The following is a 5,726-nucleotide window of genomic DNA, read 5'->3' on the forward strand; positions in this document are numbered from 1 at the left end:
CATACAGACACACTCTTGACATATTATTCTTCATTTAAATAGACTGTCCGATACTGATGAATTAAAATTCAAGAATTTCTAATGCAAAATGCATGGATGGCTTTGGGTGGTCTGTGAAGCCCGTGAAACATATCCATTTGATAATTTATTGAGCATCTACTATATGACAGATATTGTGGTAGATGTAGGTAAACATATATAATATATTCCCCATTGTAAGTTTGAGAATAGATTATTATGATCCACACTATTGATGAAGACTTTAGTCTCAGTGAGGGAAAATGACTGGCCCACGATCATGCAATCAGGACTTCCCTGGTGATCCAGTGGTTTAGATGCCATGATTCCAATGCAAGGGGTGTGGGTTCGATCCCTGGTCCTGGAACTAAGATCCCACATGCCATTTGGCCATGGGAAAAAGAAAAAGAAGGCACCAAGATCATGCAATCAGCAAGTAGTAAATCTGGGTTGGAAAGCCAGCTTGATTCCTTATCATCATCAGCTTCCAGGCACAAAGGAGCAGTCGATAGCAGTCGATGTTTCAAAAGATGAGAATGGGGCAGGGTAAGAAAGCTAGAATGAATAATATGACTAGAGGTATTGAAAAAAACATGGGAAAGTGTAGCTCCGTGTACAAGAGTAGTAAGAGTTAAGGTTGTCAAATTATGTTGGGGACAGAACATACAAGTTTTAGAAAATTGAACTTCTTTCCACCAACCTTATGAAGCCAAGACAGATTTTTGAGTCAGACAATAGTATAATCAGAGAGGTGCTTTAGGAAGATTAATTTGATTCAGGTCTGAATTCACGCCTCCTCTATGCTGTTGATAGTATTTTTTTTAGAAAAATTCTTTGCTAAGAATTATGTATTCCATACCTGTGCTTTGATTAGAATTCTCTTTGTTTTTAAATACTGTAGCAAAAATTCAGAAGGCTATGTGGAAAAAACAGAGACAGAAGAAACGAACCACATGCAAACACAAGATAATTACATACAAGTCTGGGAAGAAAGAGCACAGTGGGTCATGACGAACTTTATGGAACAGAGTGTGAGTAAGCAGTGTACCAATCATAAAGGAAAGAAACAGCAACCAAAACACCACCATCGACAACAAGAAACAAAGGCCACCAGGGTCTGGGAGACATGGGTGAGGGTGGCAGAAATGGCACTTTTAGACTTTCTGATTCCTTTTCTTAAAAGAGCAGAAAAGAAGCTACAAAGAAGGCAGGGGAGAACCAGGGAGTTGAGCGCTAGACTAAATGAGAAAAATAGAAAAGAAATAAGAAGGAAGGGTATAACCTGTAGCTAGTTTGGTATGTCAGCCCACTCAGATAACCAACGCAAGCTCACTGGCATTAGACGGCCATATTGAAAGTAGACAAGTGTCGTAAACAAATGTCCTGCTGGTAATTAGTTTGTCAAATTAGTTAGCTATCTCCTAGCGTCCTCGCTCCTCTATATTCATTTGGTCACCAAGATGTTATATGTCTACCTCAGAAGGCTGTCCTGACTCAAGGCCCTTCTCCTGACTCCCACTGACAGGGCCACTATGTTAATTAAATTCCATATCCTCTCTGATCTGGGCCATTAGTCTATTCCTCCCTCTAGTTAAGGCTTCAATCTGTTTCAAGACTGAGCTTTCTAATACTTCCCTGCTTATTAACTTTCTGTGGTGGACCATTGCCTATGGGACACAGTAGAATTCCCTCAGTTTTACACAATGACTTGGTAAAGAACCAAAGGATTCCCCCAGACTAATAGATGAAGGGACAACTAATGAACTATGTCTGGGATGAGAAACTCTTGAAACAAGCCAACTAGTAGCTTTTCCCTCCAGATATCAGATCATCTTTCTTTCTAGTATGTGTATATAGGGTGAGTGTGTGTTGAGTAAATTCTGCTTGCACTCAATTTAATGGTATGTTGGAGAAAGGTATCTGTCTATCTCTCTCAAATGAATATGAAGCAGATATCCTTGTTATAATCTCCTTTCCCATCAGGGCCCATATCCTTTCCAAAGAGTACACTCTTCCAACCTTCCTGCCTCCAAGAACTCTTATCCTTGCTTAGCAAAACTTATTTCCCAAGCTTAGAGAAAGGAAAGGACCCTTCAAAAAATCAGGGGTGAATTCAAAAGGGGGAGAATCTCCCAGTAGACATCATATTGGAGCTCATTTTTTTGTATCAGTTCTACTGTGCACAAGGCCCTTCCCACTCTGATTACTTAGCTCACTTCTCCAGTCTCATCTCCCACTTTCACTGCTGCTCCCACCCTTTCATAATCCTGACATATTCTAGACACTAGTCATGCTGAACTTTTCAACATTCCTCAGATAAACTAGGCCTTCACAGAAGTTCATGCACATGATGTTCCCTCTGCCCAGAACACCCTTACTCCTCTTATCTCACCAGTAAATTCCTACCCTCCTTTAAGACCCTGTACAACTATTTCATCCTGTGGGAAACCTCTCCCGGCTGCCCCAGATAGAATGCATGACCTTCTCCTTTGGGTTCCCATAGCATTTTTTCCAACCCTTATTATAGTACCATACTTATCATGGAAATGCAATGTAATGAGTAGAAGGCTAGGCTCTGGAGGCATACTGCCTGGTTTTGAGTCCTGATGGTGCTACATATGATACTATGTAATGTTGGGCCAATTATTTCACCTCCTTTTGTCTCAGTTTCTTCACCTATAAACTGGAATAAAAGAGATAATAGTTATAAAGAGAACAGAGCCTGTCAAATTGTAAATGTTGGTAGTTGACATCATGTGTGAGTGTGTGTGCTGTGTCGCTTTGGTCTCATCTGACTCTTTGCAACCATATGGACTGTAGCCCACCAGGCTCCTCTGTCCATGGGATTCTCCAGGCAAGAATACTGGAGTGGGTTGCCATGCCCTCCTCCAGGGGATCTTCCCAACCCAGAGATCAAACCCACATCTCTTATGTCTCCTGCATTGGCAGGAAGGTTCTTTACCACTAGCACCACCTGGGAAGCCCCAGTTGACATCATCATCTCTTCTAATGTTGTATTGTTCCTATATATATAGCATACTTGTATACACAGTATATTTTAATTATTATTCTATTATTCTTTTTTATTCTATTATTCTTATAACATTTTAAAACTTTTATGTGTTTATATCTTGACACTCAACCAGTTTGTAAGTGTTTTGAGGAGAGAAGACTTGTATTACCTTCTCCCCCATAGTACCTCGTGTAAGTATAACCTCATTAAATATTTGTTGGAGGCAGTATGTTGTAGTGGGAAAAGCATTAGAATCTTGACTCTGTTCTTAGTTGTTGTGTGATCTCAATCTCCCTGAGCTCAGTTTCCTCATCTGTAAAATGAGGATGATAATAAGTGTACCTACCCCATTGTTGTTGTTATTTATTCTCCAAGTCATATCCGATTCTTTGTGACCCTATGGACGGTAGCCCACCAGGCTCCTCTGTCCATGGGATTTCCCAGGCAAAAATACTGGAGTAGGTTGCCATTTCCTTCTCCAGGGGATCTTCTTGACCCAGGGATTGAACCACATCTCCTGCATTTGCAGGCAGATTCTTCACTGCTGAGCCACCAAGGAAGCCCACCTACCACATAGGGGTGCTTTAAGGATTCAATAAGTCAGCATAGAACATGGTAAACATTCACTAAGTGGTTGTTATTATCAACTTTGTATTTCCTTGCATTTATTTTTTAAAAAACTTTTTATTTTATATGGGAGCATAGGCAATTAACAAAGTGATAGTTTCAGGTGAACAGCAAATGGACTCAGCCATACATATACATATATCCATTCTCTCTCAAACGCCTCTTATGCAGGCTGCTATATAACATTGACCAGAGTTCCCTTACATTTGGCTTAATAAATACTTGTGCTTGATAAACAGACCTAGCTATCTTCCAGATAGGATTACTCCATATCCTCATAGGAATCAAGAGGAAAATGTGAGTCATCCACTCTGCTTCATGGGTCACTTTGAACTGGGGCACCATCTCCCAGAAAGCAACAGACATGGCCAACTGATTCACGGTAAAGTCATTTCTATAAGGTTACCCTAAAACACTCCTTCTGTCCTCATTGGACACAGTCTCTCCCATGCTACGTACAGGTTACGTACTCTTCCTATGATGGGCAGAAGAAAGAGTTGAAAATCACAGCAGAGCCAGATAGTCTATAAATCCATTCCTCTTGCATTTTCTGAGGCTTGTGTAGGCTTTTCCCTTTTATTTGCTAATTAACTTTCCCTCCACTCTCTTTCAGTGTAGCCCATGCCTGTGCAGACTCTCTTCATCATGGCTCCAGCAGAATAAATGGAGAGATGACAAGCATTGACTATTTGGGTCCAATATAGCACTGCACTGAAGAATGTGACACTCTATCTAGACTGAGATGGCCTGAATCAGAGACCCACCTCCACCACTTAGTGTGAGAGCTCAGGCTAATCACTTAATGTTTGTGTAACTCCATTTCCCCATCTGTCAAATAGGGACAATGAAAATACCTTCTTCCTAGGGTCTTGTGAGGATTAAATGGGTTAATACATCTAGGACACTTAGAAGCGTGTCACACAACAGGTGCTATATAAATATCAGCTATTATTATAATTTTAACAACTTTGAGACAAAAATTCACATACTATAAAACCATTAATTCACCCACTGAAAGTGTACAGTTCTGTGATTTTCTTATAGTTACAGAGCTGTGTAACTATTACCACATTCTAACTTTGTAACCTTTTCATCACCCCAAAAGGAACCCTGTACCCATTAGCAGTCATTCTCATCCCTGATTCCCTTCCTCAGCCCCAAGCAATCACTAGTCTACTTTCTGTAGATTTGCCTCTTCTGGACATTTTATATAAATGGGCTCATATAATAGGTGATTTTTTTGTGGCTAGATTCTCTCACTTAGAATAATATTTTTGAGGTTCATCTAGGTTATAGCATGTATCAGTACTTCATTGTTTTTTCACCAAGTAATATTTCATTGTATGGATATACCATATTTTGTTTATCCATTCATCATTTGATGGACATTTGGGTTCTTTCCACTTTTTTTGTTATTATGAATAATGCTGCTATCAACGTTCATTTACAAGTTTTTGTGTGATGATATGTTTTCAGTTCTCTTCACTGTATGCTTAGGAGTGGGTCATATGGTTTGCTGGGTCATGTGGTTTGAGGAATTGCCAAACTGTATCCCATAGCAGCTATACCATTTTACATTCCAGCTAGAGGTAGGAATGAGACTTCCAATTTCTCCACATCTTCATCACCACTTGTTATTACCTGTCTTATCTATGAAAGCCATCCTAGAAGGTGTGAAGTGGTATCTCATTGTGATTTTGATTTTCAGTTCCCTGATGGCTAATTATATTATTTCTTCATTTGCTTATTGGCCATTCTTTTTAAAAATATACTTTTTGTTGGCTTACAAAGTCATTTAAGTTTTATGTGTACAGTATTATACTTTCACTTCTGTATACACTATAGGGTGCTCACCATCTCAAAGTTTTAGTTTCCATTTGTCATTCTTACATCTTCTTTGGAGAAATATCTATTCAAATCCTTTGCACATTTAAGATTAAGTTGTCTTCTGATTTTTTATCTATTTTTTAAAATTTATTTTTTAATTGGAGGAAAATTGCTTTACAATGTTGTGTTGGTTTCTGCCATACAACAACACAAATCAGCCATAATTATACATATATCACCT

Source organism: Odocoileus virginianus, unplaced genomic scaffold (genome assembly GCF_023699985.2).
Source record: "Odocoileus virginianus isolate 20LAN1187 ecotype Illinois unplaced genomic scaffold, Ovbor_1.2 Unplaced_Scaffold_1, whole genome shotgun sequence".
Classification (NCBI taxonomy): Eukaryota; Metazoa; Chordata; class Mammalia; order Artiodactyla; family Cervidae; genus Odocoileus; species Odocoileus virginianus.